Below are 17,716 nucleotides of genomic sequence, written 5' to 3' on the forward strand. Positions count from 1 at the left end.
TAACAGTAACGACAGTGATTCTGTAGAATTTAGACCAAGAAAGGAGTTTTCTGGGGGTGGAGAGTTGGGGGAAGGTAATGTAATCGTTGACTTCAGTTAGCAAATATAAAAAGCAGGCCACCTTTTAGTAGGTTCCTTATTGCTTTTGCACTCTACCCAGTCTGGAGAAGCGGCTTACCTTTTCAATCTCCTAACATTCTTTCACAGACCACAAGTTTTTACTTTTAATGAAGTTCAAAGTAATTAATTTTTACTTCTATGGATTGTGCTTTTAGTGTTGAATTAAAAAATTCATCACCGAACTCAAGGTCACTTAAATTTACCGTTATGTTATCTTCTGTAAGTTTTATGTCCAATTGTCCTAGCACTATTTGTTAAAAAGATTTTCTCCATTGAATTGCCTTTGCTCCTTGTCAAAAATCAGTTGTCTGTGTTTGTGTGGGTCTGTTTCTGGGCTCTGTATTCTGTTCCATCAGTGAATCTGTCTATCCTTTCACGAATACCACGCTGCCTTGATTACTATAGTTTCTATGGCAAGTCAGGTAGTGCCACTTTTCTCACTTTATTCTTTTTCTTCAGTATTATGTTGACCATTCTGGGTCTTTTGCCTTCTTATACACACTTAGAATCAGTTTGTCAATACCCATGAAAAAAGTCTTACTGGGGTTTTGATTGGGATTGTGTTAAATTTATAGATCTAATTGGATAGAACTGATATCTTGAAAATATTGAGTCTTCCTATCCTGTACATGGACTGTCTCTCCACTTATTTATATCTTCTTTGATATTTTTCATCAGTTTTATAATTTTCCTTATGTAGATCCCATACATACTTTGTTACTTTGTGCCTAAGTATTTCATTGTTTTTGGTGCTAATGTAAACACTATTGTGTCTCTAATTTCAAATTACAACTGTTCATTGCTGGTATACAGGAAAGCAATTAACTTTTACATGTTAACTTTATATCCTATGACCTTGGTATAATCATGTATTAGTTCCAGGAGTTTTCAAGTGTTTGGGATTTTATACATAGGAAATCATATCATCTGTGCATAAAGATAGTTTTATTTCTTTCTTCCTAATCTGTACATCTTTCCTGTTCTTACTGCATCACCTGGGACTTCAGTACAGTGTTGAATAAGAGTGAGGAGAGGGGGCATCGTTTACTTGTTCCTGGTCTTAGGGGAAAAGCATCCAGATTCTCACCATGAAGTGTGTGTGATGCTAACTGTAGGTTTATTGTAAATGCCCTTTATCAATAAGTTTGAGAATATCCCTATTATTCCTAGGTCACTGAGAATTTTATCATGGTTGTTGGGTTGTGTCAAATGCTTTTTCTGCATCTATTGATATGATCATATATTTTTCTCCTTTAGCCTGTTGATGTGATGAATTACATTAATTGATTTTGAGCATTGAACCAGATTTTCATACCTAGAATAAATCTTACTTGGTCATGGCACATAATTCTTTTTATACATTGCTGGATTTGATTTTCAGATATTTTTTAGGATTTTTGCATCTACACTTATGAAAGGTCTGTAATATACTTTCTTATAAATGACTTAATCTGATGTTTTAGTATTAGGGTAACACTGGCCTCAGAATGAGTTAGGAAGTGATCGCTCTGCTTCTGTTTTCTGGAAGAGATTGGTATCATTTATTCCTTAAATGTTTGTTAGAATTAGTCATTGAAACCGTCCATGACTAATACAAGATTATTAATTATTGATTTTATTTAATAGATACAGGCCTATTTAGATGATTTATTTTTCCTTTTGTGAGTTTTGGTAGTTTGTGTCTTTGGAAGAATTGGTCCATTTCATCTGTTATCAAATTTGTGAACATAAAGCTGATCACAAAATTCCTCTATTATCCTTTCAATGTCCATTTTTCAGTAAAAATGATCCCTCCTTCATTTGTAAAATTTGTAATTTGTGTTCACTTTTTGTCTTGGTTAACTTAGCTAGAGATTTATCAGTTTGAATGATTTTTTTTTCAAAGAACCAGTTTTCGTTTTTTTTTTTATCTCTATTGATGATTAATGAAGTGGAGCATCTTTTCATGTGCCTGTTGGCCATTTTTATTTCTCCTTCGGGGAAATGTCTGTTTAGGTCCTCCACTCATTTTTTTTTTGAGAAGGCATCTCTCATATTTATTGATCAAATGGTTGTTAACAACAATAAAATTCTGTATAGGGGTCTCAATTCACAATCATTAATCAACCCCAAGCCTAATTCTCAACAGTCTCCAATCTTCTGAAGCATAATGAACAAGTTCTTACATGGTGAACAAGTTCTTACATAGTGAATAAGTTCTTACATGGTGAACAGTGCAAGGGCAGTCATATCACAGAAATGTTTGGTTTTGATCACGTATCATGAACTATAAAGAATCAAGTCAGATTAGATTATTCATTTGATTTTTATACTTGATTTATATGTGAATCCCACATTTCTCCCTTATTTTTTTTTAATAAAATGCTGAAGTGGTAGGTAGATGCAAGATAAAGGTGGAAAATATAATTTTGTGCTGTATGAGGGCAAATGTAGATGGTCAGGTCTGTGCCTATAGACTAAGTATTAATCCAAGCTAGACAAGTGCAACAGAACATCCACAGATGCAGAAGATTTCTCTCAAAATGGGGGGTGAGGTTCTAAGCCTCACCTCTGTTGATCCCCAATTTCTCACCTGTTGGCCCCCCTGCGACTGTGCCTGTCTTAGGTTGTTCCTCCCTTGAGGAATCTTACCCGTCTCTGGCTAACCAGCCATCTTCCGGGGCCATACAGGGAAATGTAAAGTTGGTAAGTGAGAGAGAAGCAATATTCTTTGAAAAGGTTAGCTTTTTACTTCTTTGCAGATTGATGCACTGCTCCGCCCATTCTTTAATCGGGTTACTTGTTCGTTGGGTGTTGAGGTGTGTGAGCTCTTTATATATTTTGGATGTTAACCCCTTATGGGATAAGGCGTTTACAGATATATTCTCCCACACTGTAGGACGCCTTATTGTTCTACTGATGGTGTCCTTTGCCGTACAGAAATATTTTAGTTTGATGCAGTCCCATTTGTTCATTTTTGCTTTTGTTTCCCTTGCCTGAGAAGATGTGTTCAGGAAAAAAGCTGCTCATGTTTATAGAGAATAGAATGAATTTTATGTAGTAGTATATTAACTAGATTTATAAACATTTAAAATAGCCAGACTTACTGATGTGGACCTATATTTGTTCTCTTGCCCTCAGCCCATAATTATTAAAGGTAGTCCTATTTGCAAATGTGTGTGTATATACATACACACGTGTTCTTATATGTATAAACACGTACCTGTCAGTTCTGTCAAAACTGGCATCGTTCTGTGTACCCTTTGCTGTATCTTTCCTTAGTTGTTAGTACTTCATGGAAATCCCTCCTAATTGCTGGAGTCAGACTCCTCCCCTTGAGTGCTTTGGTGATGTTTGAGTGCAGGTGTATTAATTCAGCTGTTCCTATTCTGATAGCCATTTATTTTTGCCTCTATGAACAATGCTATCGCAATGATTCTTCTAGTCTTCATAGATGGTCTTCATAGATGAGCAGTTTAAGTCACTACCCACCACTCTACCCATTCCACTGAAATAAATCCTAACGAATGCCATGAATCTTTTTTGAATGAAAAATAGAGAAATGCATGATTTAGACTGTAGAAACACCTTCCATAATCTTACCTGCCAAAGATAACTTCCATTACATTTGGAGTATATTTTTCCAAGCTCTCTTTCTATGCATGTGCCAACATACACGTGCAGATATTAACAGAGATGGACTTACGCATTCATTTCAGCTTCTTTCAGTGGTGGTCTTTAACTGCTGACCTTAGTGGCCCTCTTCTTACCATCGGGGCCCACCCGGACACACCCAGCCCTCCTCAGTGACTCACTGTCTTGTATGTACCTCCTCCTCTTCTATCCCCTAAACTGTAGCCAATCCTCAAGTTTCAGTCCCCATATTTCCAGGTATTTGCGCTTTGTTTCTAATTGGACAGCCCTGCATCGCAGGCGTCAGGCCACTTTCCCTCTCTGCTCCCTTCTCTGGGAATGTTTCCTGCGTTTCCCTGGGTTGCCCTGGTTCTTGCTCCCGAATCTCCTTTCCTCTGGCCCCGCTCTCTCCTTTGGTCCTCGCACCGGAGCTCCGCCGGGGCACTGCTAGGTTGGAGGCTCTTGGCCCTCGTCAGCGCTCCTCCTCCTCCTCTCTGCATCTTGCACTGAGGAATTTCATGATGCCCTTCAGCCTGCTCAGACTCCCTGGTGAAAGATAAGATTCTACATTCTGCTTCCACTTCTCTTTTCCCTCTTCTCTTTCACTAGGCCTTCCCCCACTGCCGGGAGCTCTGTGTCAAGCCCAGCTGGCTCATTCTCTCTGTGTCCTGAGCGTGTCTGGGCTTGACTCTTTCCTGGCCATCCCCTGCCATCCTAGAGTGCCCTCTCCATGCTTGCTGGTGGGACTCGCTGAGGAGGTGGATGGACAGTCCGATAATACTAACCAGATCCTGTCTTCCATCTCATATGGAGGTGCCACTGTCCCAGGAGCATGCCCTTCCTAGAGCAGAGCTCTGCACATGGACCTCTCCCGCTGCTGTGAGCAGGGTTCTGCCAGCTCTCCCAAAGCACTCCTGTCTCCAGGGGTATTGGAGGGCAGGTGAGGGTGTTTGTACTGTCCTGCCCCATCGTAGAGCATGTGTTTAAAACCTTTGGATACATGCCTGCCCTGGGACCTTGTTTTCCTAATCTAAATACAGTTGGACTACCACATGGCCTCGAAGCTGCTTCTAATTCTTTAAAACCTGTGGTCTTTTAGGAAGCCTCTGGCATTAAGCCGGGAGTATAGTAACTGGAGAAGCCCCAGGGCTTCAGGAGGACACCTTCACTCCATCAGGGGAAAGGAGTCTCACAGGTGTAAGGTTGGAAAAAGCTTCCTGCTGGTGAAGCCCCCGGGGAAAGGGGATGCTCATCAAATGAATTCTGGGTGTCCATGGGTATGTGGCGGCACTCCCCACCCCCACCTTGACCCTGACTTCTTTACCACCCCATTGTGACCTGGCTAGGTAAGCCTCCCACATGATCGTTACAAAACTGGAGTTAAAACAACTATGATTCCCTATTCTAGGTCAAAACCAGTGTCTTCCGAGGAGTTGAAAGATAGCCCTCAACCTCAAAAGGTAAGAAAATTGTCTGAGTTGATGACGGGAGGAAACATTCTAGAGCTACCCAATCGCTCATCAGCATAGAAGTCTATTGGCTCTCAGTCTCTGTGCCAGGGGTTGCATATTGCCATGTTTACAAGACCATGTAGGTAACTTAAGTGTGCCATGCAGCAGGCTGGTTTTTCGTTTTAAAACACTGCATTGGCCAAATGCAATGAGTCTGAGGCTACCAATTTGCAGTCTCCACATGGACTATACTTAATTCATCCAGCCAAGTTGTGATAATGGTGGGGTGAGCTGTACAAATTACCATCAAGCCAGTTAAGTATCTAGTGTCTATGACATGCTTGGGACTGCCGAATATAGAGATAATTAGTAATATCAAATTAGGATTAAATTAAGATAAACATGCCATTGCCTTCAGAGAGTTCTCTCTGAGGCTGGGAGCTTCCCAGGAACTATCATTTATGGTGCAACTCCAGTTTGCTGGGGCTTCACCTGTGTTCGGGTGTCATCTAGGGCTCACCACAACCCTGCAAGGTGGGTAGTATGGATTTTGTTTTGCAGATGAGCAAACTTGTGGCTCAGAGAAGTGATGTGATATGCTCAAGATGAATTAGCTAGGAAGTTGAGAGCCAGGCAGAATTCTAACCCAGAGCTCTGGGACTCAGCAGCATGGGTTTCCCATCACATCTTGCTGTCTTTATGTATGGACAGACATGCACAAGTATGTATGTGTGGCAGATAGAAACAAAGAGTTTGGGAGCATGGAGGTGATAGTGAGGACTCTCACCTGAAACTTAATGGAAAAGCTCCTTGAAGGAGGTGCCATATGAGCCAGACTTTGAAGAATGGGTAGGAGTTCACCTCTGCGGCAGATGGTCTGTATTAGGGGGAACAACGTGAGTAAAGTGGAATGTTTGCTGTGTCCAGGATGGTGGGGAGCAGCTGTTGTCCATGGGCCATGGTGTGTGCATTGCAACTAGAAAGACATGTCAGGGCTGTGTATCAAAGGGCTTTGCATGCCTAGCTCAGGAGGTGGGGTGCAGGGATCACCTGGAATGCGTCAGAGCCAGGGTAATCAGATTTGCCTTTCAGAAAGAGGGCTGGTGCCAGTGTTGGGAGGTGGATGGAAGGGAAGGCCAAACTCTTGTCCCGGTTAGGGGAGGTCATCATGCTTGTCCCAGCAACAGGGCAGGGTTTGGAGTAGGGCAGGGATTTGGGAGAGGAGGTTTTAGACATGAGAGATGGATCACAGAATCAATAGGAGCGGCAGTAGGAATGCGTAGGGGGAGGAGGGAAGAGAAACAGATGGTGCTGAGATTTCTAAGCCAGGGGCCCACATGGATGATGAGACCATTAATTAGCTCATCTGTTGGGCTCCGTGAAGGCAGGTCTCCGCTCTGTTCCCCCCTGTGTCCACAGTGCCTGGTGCTCAGCAAGTGTGTATAGACCATGAGGGAATGAATGACAGTTCCTGGGAAGCTGAGCACATTTTCTCCTTCGGTGGAGTTGGGGTGGAAGAGTGAGCAACACTCAGTGGTTATCCCGTCGTCCACCCCTGGAGTCTTTTGGGGGAGGCAGCCTTTGAAGAGCTGAGCTTTTAGCGACTTAAAGCATTGTGCTAAGTGAGGTGTCGGGGCTGTGGAGACATTGCTGAGGGCTGGAGGGGTGGGAAGGCTACATGGGGGACGTGGGGCGGTGAGCAGGAGGAGGCAGCAGAGAGCCCCTGACGGGGGTGGTGGTGGGGTCTGCGTGAGCTTTGGGGTGTGCACAGATGATCAGATCTGACCCAGGGGAATCTGGGCTGGTCAGGATGAAATCAACCTGGCTGGGAAGATGAAGCTGGATTCTTTGGGGCCTTGAATTCTGAACACTGGAGATCTGAAAAAGTATAGTTACTGAACTGAAGCACCTTATAAATTAGAGTCCTTTTAAGTGTGAGGTGGGACTTCAGCTGTGTCCACTAACCTGGCTGAGCCTCAGTTGTGACGTCTGTTAAAGGGGAAGAGTAGTTAACTCTCCAAAGGAAGGAGAAGCAGTTTAGATCTTCCTTCGTCTTTCTAGGTCTAAAAGTGATAAAGACTTAGGTGTTTGCATCGGTAAGCAACACTCTGTAATACACCATGCTCTGACCTTCCCCAAAGAGTCTCTCTTTTAGTAAGATGTGCTTTAAAATGTTCAGTACAGGAAACCAACCCTCTCAGTCCCTGGTTCTTGTAGTCATATTTGTTCTAGATGTCCCCACAGGTGGATCCCAGGAGTGCAAGGAGGTTCTTAGCTCCCGGACACCATCCGTCATTCTTAGCCAGAAGTCTGACTTCAAGAAGAGTCCCAGCTGTTTGCCCAGCTGCACCTGGCTGAGATGGAGAAGGTGTTTGAGGAGGACACTCACTGTCCTGCAGGTAAAGCTGCACTGGAGGTTTAGTCTCTGTGGCTTCTGTGCAGCGGGTGCCCCAGTACCCTGGGTGTGTGAGCAGTTTCGATATGGCAAGTAGTTTTTCTCCTGGTGTCTCCTTTAAAACTTTCTATTGTTATGTAAGTATTATAAGCAATTGGAGGCTATATCCTCCTTAGGAAGATACCCCTAATCCCAATACCCACATGTAACCACTATCATCATTTCAGTATATTTTCTTCCAAATGATTTCATATGTCTGATTTATTATCTATTGCTGCCTAACAATATTCCCACAAATGTGGTGGCTTAAGCCAACACACGTTTATTATATGACAGTTCCAGTGGGTGAGGAGTCTGTGCTCAGCTTCTCTGGCTCCTCTGCTTAGGGTCTCACTAGGCTGTAGTCACTGTGTCATTTGGGGCTTGACTGGGGAAGGATCCGCTTCTGAGTGCACTCAGGTTGTTGGAAGAATTCAGTTCCTGGCAGCCGCGGGCTGATGGCTGCTGTTTCTTCTTGGCTATTGGCTGGAGACTGCCTTCAGCTCCTAGAGCTGCCCACAGTTCTTGGTCACACGGGACTCAGCAACATAGCTAATTTCAAGGCTCAAACTAGCTAGGGAAATGGAAACTCCAGCAAGATGTGGTGTGCTTCAGTCTTATAATGTAATCATGTACACATAATTCCATATATCCTGTCACCTTTCCCATATTCTGTTGGTTAGAAGCAGGTCAGAAGTTCTGCCACATTCAAGGGGAGGGGATCACGGAGGCGCTGAACACCACGAGATAGACACCACTGGGTTACCTTAAGTCACTGCCACAGTGTGGCATCTTGCTGCACTGATGGACAGTGACTGCATTGGGACATGTATGGGTGGGACTTGATAATATGGCTAAATGTAGTGATCACATTGTTTTTTCATGTGAAACCTTCAGAAGAGTGTATATCAATAATAACTTAATAAAAAGTTAATTAAAAATAAAGATGCCAGAGTCACTACTTGTCTTCACTGTGCTACACTGTCTTCCCCGTGATGCCCCAACCACACCGTGTACTAATCCTAATACCCCTCAATCCCCTTCTCCCTCCCTCTGCACCCACCCTCTCGCATCCCTCCCCTATCCCTCCCCTTTGGTAACCGCTAGTCCCTTTTTGGAGTCTGTGAGTCTGCTGCTGTTTTGTTCCTCCTTTGTTTCACTTCATTGTTATTCTCCACAAAGGAGGGAAATCATTTGTTACTTGTCTTCTCTGCCTGGCTTATTTCACTGAGCATAATACCCTCTACCTCCATCCATGGTGTTGCAAATGGTAGGATTTGTTTTCTTCTTATGGCTGAACAGTATTCCATTGTGTATATGTACCACATCTTTATCCATTCATCTACTGATGGACATTTAGGTTGCTTCCATATCTTAACTATCATAAATAGTGCTGCAATAAACATAGGGGTGCATATGTCTTTTTGAATCTGAAAACTTGGTTTCTTTGGGTAAATTCCTAGGAGTGGAATTCCTGGGTCAAGTGGTATTTCTATTTTTAATTTTTTGAGGAACCTCCATATTGCTTTCCACAATGGTTGAACTAATTTAAATTCCCACCAGCAGTGTAGGAGGGTTCCCCTTTCCCTGCATCTTCACCAGCATTTGTTGTTCCTTGTCTTTTTGATGTTGGCCATCCTAACTGGTGTGAGGTGTTATCTCATTGTGGTTTTAATTTGCATTTCCCTGATAATTAGCAGTGTGGAGCATCTTCTCATATGCCTGTTGGCCATCTGAATTTCTTCTTTGGAGAAGTGTCTGTTCAGATCTTCTGCCCATTTTTTAATCGGTTGTTTGCTTTTTGGGTGTTGAGGCATGTGAGTTCTTTATATATATTTTCGATGTTAACCCCTTGCCAGACATGTCATTTATGAATATATTCTCCCATACTATAGAATGTCTTTTTGTTCTACTGATGGTGTCCTTTGCTGTACAGAAGCTTTTTAGTTTGATGTAGTCCCATTTGTTCATTTTTGCTTTTGTTTCCCTTGCCCAAGGAGATACATTCAGGAAAAAGTTGCTCATGTTTATATTCAAGACATTTTGGCTATGTTTTCTTCTAAGAGTTTTGTGGTTCCATGACTAACAGTCAGGTCTTTGATGCATTTTGAATTTACTTTTGTGTATGGGGTTAGATAATAATCCAGTTTTATTCTCTTACATGTAGCTGTCCAGTTTTGCCAACACCAGTTGTTGAAGAGGCTGCCATTTCCCCATTGTATGTCCATGGCTCCTTTATCATATATTAATTGACCATATATGTTTGGGTTTATATCTGGACTCTCTATTCTGTTCGATTGATCTATGGGTCTCTTCTTGTGCCAGTACCAAATTGTCTTGATAACTGTGGGTTTGTAGTAGAGCTTATAGTTGGGGAGCATAATCCCCCCAGCTTTATTCTTCCTTGTTAGGATTGCTTTGGCTATTCGGGGTCTTTTGTGCTTCCATATGAATTTTATAACTGTTTGCTTTAGTTCACTGAAAAATGCCATTGGTATTTTGTTCGGGATTGCATTGAATCTGTAGATTGCTTTAGGCATGATGGCCATTTTGACAATATTAATTCTTCCTATGCATGAGCATGGGACGCATTTCCATTTATTGACATCTTCTTTAATTACACTCATGAGTGTCTTGTAGTTTTCAGGGTATAGGTCTTTCACTTCCTTGGTTAGGATTATTCCTAGGTATTTTTTTGATGTAATTGTGAATGGAATTATTTTCTTGATTTGTCTTTCTGCAAGTTCATCATTAGTATATAGGAATGCAACAGATTTCTGTTTATTAATTTTGTATCTTGCAACTTTGCTGAATTCAGTTATTCTAGTAGTTTTTGGGTGGATTCTTTCGGGTTTTCTACGTACAATATCATGTCATCTGCAAACAGTGACAGTTTAACTTCTTCCCTATCAATCTGGATGCTTTTTATTTCTTTATGTTGTCAGATTGCCATTGATAGGACCTCCGGAACTATGCTGAGTAAAAGTGGGGAGAGTGGAAGTGCTTGCCTTGTTCACAATCTCAAATGAAAAGCTTGCGGCTTCTTGTTGTTAAGTGTCATGTTGGCTGTGGGTTTGTCATATATGGCCTATATTATGTTGAGGTAGTTGCCCTCTATACCCATTTTGTTGAAAGTTTTTTTCATGAATGAATGTGAATTTTGTTGAATGCTTTTTCTGCATTTATGGAAATGATCATGTGGTTTTGGTCCTTCTTTTTGTTGATGTGGTGGGTGATGTTGATGGATTTTCAAATGTTGTCCCATCCTTGCATTCCTGGAGTAAGTCCTACTTGATCATGAAGGATGATCTTTTTGATGTATTTTTGAATTTGATTTGGTAGTGTTTTGTTGAGCATTTTTGCATGTATGTTCATCAGGGTTATTGGTCTCCAATTTTTTTTGTGTGTGTGATGTCTTTGCTTGGTTTTGGTATTAGTGTTGTTGGCCTCATAGAATGAGTTTGGAAGCATTCCCTCTGCTCTTCTCCTTTTTTGGAAAACTTTAAGGAGGATAGGTATTAGATCTTCACTAAATGTTTGATAAAATTCAGCAGTGAATCCATCTGGTCCAGGGATTTTGTTCTTAGGTAGTTTTTTGATTGCTAGTTGGATTTTGTTGCTGGTAATTGGTCTGTTCAGATTTTCTATTTCTTCCTGGGTCAGCCTTGGATGATTGTATTTTTCTAGAAAGTTGTCCATTTCTCCTAGGTTATCCATTTTGTTAGCATATAATTCTTCATAGTATTCTCTAATAATTCTTTGTATTTCTGTGGTGTCTGTAGTGATTTTCCGTTCCTATTTCTGATTCTGTTTATGTGTGTAGACTCTCTTTTTTTCTTCATAAGTCTGGCGAGGGGTTTATCTATTTTGTTAATTTTTTTGAAGAACCAGCTGCTGGTTTCATGGATTCTTTCTATTGTTTTATTCTTCTCGATTTTATTTATTTCTGCTCTAATCTTTATTATGTCCCTCCTTCTACTGACTTTGGGCCTCATTTCTTCTTTTTTTAGTTGCATTAATTGTGAGTTTAGACTGTTCATATGGGATTGTTCTTCTTTCCTGAGGTAAGCCTGTATTGCAATATCCTTCCCTCTTAGCACAGTCTTCACTGTGTCCCACAGATTTTGCAGTGTTGAGTTATTGTTGTTGTTTGTCTCCACTTATTGCTTGATCTCTCTTTTTATTTGGTCATCGATCCATTCATTATTTAGGAGCATGCTGTTAAGCCTTCATGTGTTTGTGGGCTTTTTTGTTTTCTTTGTGTAATTTATTTCTAGTTTCATACCTTTGTGGTCTGAGAAGCTGTTTGGTACAATTTCAATCTCTTTGAATTTACTGAGGGACTTTTTGTGGCCTACTATATGATCTATTCTTGAAAATGTTCCATCCGCATTTAAGAAGAATGTGTATTCTGCTGCTTTTGGATAGGATGTTCTGTAGATGTGTGTTAGGTCCATCTGTTCTGATGTGTTTTTCACTGCCTCTATGTCTTATTTTCTGTCTGGTTGCTCTGTCCTTTGGAGTGAGTGGTGTGTTGAAGTCTCCTAAAGTGATTGTATTGCATTCTATTTCCCCCTTTAATTCTGTTAGTATTTGCTTCACATATGTAGGTACTCTTGTGTTTAGTGCATAGGTATTTATGATGGTTATATCCTCTTGTTGGACTGACCCCTTTATCATTATGTAATGTCCCTCTTCGTCTCTTGTTCCTTTCTTTGTTTTGAAGTCTATTTTGTCTGATACAAGTACTGCAACTCCTGCTTTTTTCTCCCTATTAGCTGCATGAAATATCTTTTCCCATCCCTTCACTTTTAATCTGTGTATGTCTTTCGGTTTGAAATGAGTCTCTTCTAGGCAGCATATAGACAGGTCCTGTATCTTTATCCATTCATTGACTCTCTGTCTTTTCATTGGTGCATTCAGACCACTTACATTTAGGGTGATTATCAAGAGGTATGTACTTACTGCCATTGTAGGCTTTAGATTTGTGGTTACCAAAGGTTCAAGGGTAACTTCTTTACTATCTAACAGTATAACTTAACTCACTTAGAGTGCTATTACAAACACAATCTAAAGTTTCTTTTTTTTTCCTCCTTTTTCTTCCTCCTCCATTCTTTATATATTAGGTATCGTATTCTGTACTCTTTGTCTATCCGTTGACCGTCTTTGGGGGCAGTTGATTTGATTTTGCATCAGCTTAGTAATTAATTGGCCTACTTTCTGTACTGTGGTTTTATTTACTCTGGTTTTATTTTCTTTACTCTGTTGACAGCTATTTAGCCATAGGAATACTTCCATCTATAGCAGTCCCTCCAAAATACACTGTAGAGATGGTTTATGGCAGGTAAATTCTCTCAGCTTTTGCCTATCTGGAAATTGTTTAATCCCTCCTTCAAATTTAAATGATAATCTTGCCAGGTAGAGTATTCTTGGTTTGAGGCCCTTCTGCTTCATTGCATTAAATACATCATGCCGCTCCCTTCTGGCCAGTAAGGTTTCTGTTGAGAAGTCTGATGATAGCCTGATGGGTTTTCCTTTGTATGTGATCTTTTTTCTCTCTTTGGCTGCTTTTAAGACTCTGTCTTTACCGTTGATCTTTGCCATTTTAATTATTATGTCTTGTTGTTGTGTTTCTTGGGTCCCTTGTTTTGGGGGATCTGTGCACGTCCATGGCCTGAGAGACTATCTCCTTCCCCAGATTGGGGAAGTTTTCAGCAATTACCTCCTCAAAGACACTTTCTATCCCCTTTTCTCTCTGTTCTTCCTCTGGAACCCCTATAATACAAATATTATTGCATTTGGATTGGTCACCCAGTTCTCTCAATATTCTTTTATTCTTAGAGATCCTTTTTTCTCTCTTTGCCTGAGCTTCTTTGTATTCCTCTCCTCTAATTTCTATTTCATTTATCGTCTCCTCCACCATATCTAATCTGCTCTTAAAACTTTGCATTGTATGTTTCATGTCTAATAGTGTGTTCCATAATGATTGGATCTCCAACCAGAATTCCTCCCTGAGTTCTTGGATATTTTTCTGTACCTCCATGAGCATGTTAATGATTTTTATTTTGAAATCCGTTTCAGGCAGATTCATGAGGTTGATTTCATTTTAATCATTCTCAGGGGTTGTATTCATGTTCATAATTTTCAGGTTCCTTTGGCTTTTCATATTTGTATTTTGCGCCCTCTAGTGCTAAGAAGCTGTACTCTCTGTAGCTGCTCAGCCCCTGAAGCAATGTCGGGGGTTGTAGGGGAGTGGTATTGATGCCTGGAGGGAGGAAAGTGCTATTTCCTGCTTCCTGGCTGCTGTGCCTGTCTCCTCTGCCAGAAGCAGTGGGCCGAGCACACAGGTATAAGCCTCTATGCTTTGCATTTGTAGTTGCTGTAGACAGGGCTTCCCTCTGGTCGGCCTAATGCCAGGGTACGGTTTGTCAGTTTGGGAGCCAGGTGGGGCTGGCCTGGAGAAAGGCGCAGTAGGCTGCTTATCTTGGAGGGCATTCTTGGAGCTGTGCAGCCAGCCAGGGAGCTGGAGTTCCTGAAGATCGTGAAAGTTCCCAACCTGCTGGAAACGTTTGTCTACCTGTCCTTTCTCCTGAGCAGTAAGCTCTGTTTCATCCTTGACCCTTTAGAAGCCCTCTTACTGTTAGGACGTCTCTCAGACTGCGCACCTTTCTTTTGTCTCAGAGCTACCAGATATGGATCCCTGCTTTCCACATGTGGCTGGAGTCTAGTGTCTCCAGGAATTCTGCCTGTCTTAGCTTTCCAGCCCCCTAATCACGAGAGCACCATGAAAACACCATGAAATGTAGGTTTGTGCTCCCAGAGCAGATCTCCAGAGTTAGGTGTTCAGCAGTCCCAGGCCTCCACTCCCTCCCTGCTCCATTTCTCTTCCTCCTGCCTGAGAGCTGGGGTGGCGGAAGGGCCTGGGTCCTGCCGGGCCACGGCTTTGATATGTTACCCTGTTCTGTGAGATTTATTCTTTTCTCCAGGTGTTTGTAGTTTGGCGCAGTCCTCTTTCCTGTTGCTTTTTCAGGCTTAGTTGTATTAGTTATATTTTCGTATTATATGTGGTTTTAGGAGGAAGCCTCTGTCTCACCTCTCACGCCGCCATTTTTTCAGCTGGTGGTCGAGATGTTTCTTGATTCTGTCCAGCCTCACCAGTGGAACCGTTCAAGTAAACAACGGTATCAATCAGGCTCTGCTCTGCCACATCCTGCCTCCCCTCCTGCAAAAAGCATGAGGCATTGCTTCCTCCAGGAGAGGGCAGTGGCCTCCAGGGCTGCCCCTCCCTCCCTGCAAGCTGAAGCCAGAGATCTGCTGTAGTCAATTTGCTTTATGGAACAGGTCAGAGGGTCTTAACAGGAGGAGCCGAAGTCTCCATCTGGGTAAGGGGTCCGGGGTGGGGGCAAGGGACATAGGCTAGTTCCTGCCGATGTCGATGTCGTTATCTAAACACCTGTGTTTTCTCTCAGGCTCCTCGGGGCTTTGATCCTGTACCAATGGAAAAAGACCTCATCAGCGCGCGGCTTCTACCAGAAAGTGCTTCTCTGTGAGCCCTAAGCTGTGGAGGCCAGGCCAACAGAACACTGGGTGCTTCAATAGGACTTCCCAGGCTGATTTCCTATTGAGGCCGGAGGCCCAGGAAGGTATTTTTACCTGGCTTTCCTGTGGTTTGGGAAAAGTTCTGCCAGAAATGGCTAGCCGCTTAGCTCTGCTGCCTACCTGCAAATCTTGGTCTTGTGTGACTGCCAGCGAGGTCAGATCTTTCTCGTGCTTCTGATCCTGTTCTTTCCCAGAGGGGAAGGGTCCGCACCCTGTTAGGCAGGAAAATAGATGTGATTGGAATGGAAAGAGAATAAGGCCAGAAAAAAGCCCATTAAAAGAGACCCAGAGTTAATCAGTTGAAGCTCAGAAAAGCTGTGGAGCAGCTTGGCCTGGAATGTTTGAATATTCCCCAGAGAGAGGAGGGTACCCCAGCAGAGCCCATGGCTTTATTGTGTTAATCATACAGGCCCAGCTTATTTTTTTAACTTTACCTATATACTGTTTTTCCCTAATCAAGTAGTTTGCAATCTGCCCAATTAATAAAGACAAGCAAGCCCAGCATAAACAACAGAGTAACAGGCAGGAAGGATTCCATCTTAAAAATAAGATTGGGTTTTAACAGCCAGGACATTAAGAAGATTCTTAACTTACACTTTAGCAAACAGACAATAACTCAGCCCACCTTGGGGGCCGGGCAGGCAGTCTTGATACGCTCCCAGGCCAAGAAATGCCGGGCTCCCAGGGAGAAATCAGAGCAGGAAGTTCCCTGTGCTACATTAGTTCTAAGTATTGAAAGACCACCTAGCAGGTCTGTACCCCCAGCCCTTAGTCACATTCCTGAAGAATCCTTAAAAGGGGGAACCCCCAACCTTTCAGGGCACTTGTCTCCCTGAGGTCGCCCGCACTTTCTTAGTGTGTAACCTTTCCACTGTAAACTCTCTTTTGAACCTTGCAGGGTGCTGCGCTCTCTCTGTCACCTGCTCTTTTTCTCTAAGTAACGTTATGTAAATCTTTTCCTCTGCTTCACTACTGTGTCTGCCTTTCAATTCCTTGTCACGGTGGGGACAAGGACTGAGGAAAATACACATTCCCCCCCCCCACAACATTGCCACTGCAGCAGATTCTAGGAAGAACAGAAAACGTGAATTCTGGTATCTTAAATGTGATGGTATTGGTGCTCTAGAAGCCTTGCTGTGCCAGGGATTCAGGTGTCAACAAATATGACTCATCTCTACCACAGGTTCTTAAAGTATTCATTGCTGAAAATCAAGGAAGGGCTCTTTATTTCTACCCTTCACAGATTATAAGACAGACAGCAGGGCATAAAACTTGGCCTACCGGGGATAAATGTGTGGACACTGAGGAAAATCCAATCATCTGAACCCAAGCACAGCTGAGAGCAGCTAAGGAACGGGGCTGCAAGACAGCAGCCCTCTGACTGCGAAAACGAGGCAGCCTTCTCCAGCTTTAAGGATGGCAGCCCCTTCCCTACAATCCACTCCTGACGAGAGGGTCCTGAAGCCATCAGGCCTCCACCAGCTCAGGTGTGCTAAGCCAGAGCAGGTTCAACCGTTTCAGTGACTGACTGGCATGCTGCTTTCACGTAAGCAGAGGCTGATGGCACTGTGTGCTCCCCAGAAAGCTGTCCCACTCACCTGGAAAAGATGGTAGGCCCAGGGAGTTTGCCAACTCCCCAAGCTGCCCAGCAGCAGGTTAGTGCTTGGGGCTGGGAGGGAGGCTGAGGAAGCAGCAGTCCCTGCAGCAGGCAGGATGAGATTAGAAGGTGGAGGGCCAGGAGGGTTCGCACTCTCAGAGTTTGGGGCAGTTTCCAAGGAAGAAAGAAAGGTGGGCTTGTCCTCCCTGGTGGGAGAATTCTTTCCAGGGGCCTCGCAGGGCACGGGGAGGCTCAGGGACTCAGGGGAACTCGTGTAGAAATGCTTCATCTCAACGTCAGTGCTCACTGTGCTCGGAGTCCACTGAGAACCCAAGAGCTGGATTTCTCAGAGGAGAAAGACCAAAATAAAACCAAAGGGAACCATCTCTGGGGTGTGAAATTAACCCGTATTCCTCACCAGTCTTATCCTCGAAGATGGTCTTCACCCAGTCGGTCTGAACTTGCTCATAATCCTCGACTGTGATGGGATAGCCGAGGATGGGTGTTTCAGGCTACCAAGAGGAAAAGGAGAAGCCGAGCCAGTCAGAAGGCAGTGAAAGAAACCTGCACTGGCCCTTCCATTCCTGGGACTCAGGGGAGCCAGGCTGGGGTGGGCAGGGGCGGGTGGACAGACCATACCAAGATAAGCGGGATCCCTCGCCTGGAGGGCACCAGTTGGAATTTGCGTTTGCGTGGCCGGGTGCTGCTGGGTGGAGAATTCCTGGAGTTGGCTTTCCCAGATGTGGTTGTAGCTGCAAATAAAATATCAGACTTACTTTCTTCCTCTTCTCTTTGTCTTTCCCCCCTAGTTTTTAATACTGAACTTTCACTAGGTGTCTCTGAGATTCTATCTTCCATGGTTTGGGCTCTTGGATGGTGTTGGCAAGATTATTTCTAACAGTC

The 17,716-nt window shown here is 43.1% G+C and overlaps 1 protein-coding gene across 1 annotated transcript in view; it reads left to right on the top strand.

The window, feature by feature from the left end:
* LOC130678885 (uncharacterized) overlaps positions 1-15,571 on the top strand; it is a 132,227-nt gene extending 116,656 nt beyond the window's left edge. The window contains exon 5 of the mRNA XM_057502889.1: positions 14,692-15,571. The gene's annotated coding sequence lies outside the window, so the exon portion shown is untranslated. The remainder of the gene's footprint in view (positions 1-14,691) is intronic.
* Positions 15,572-17,716: the final 2,145 nt, after the last annotated feature.

This window comes from Manis pentadactyla, chromosome 5 (genome assembly GCF_030020395.1).
Source record: "Manis pentadactyla isolate mManPen7 chromosome 5, mManPen7.hap1, whole genome shotgun sequence".
Lineage (NCBI taxonomy): Eukaryota > Metazoa > Chordata > Mammalia > Pholidota > Manidae > Manis > Manis pentadactyla.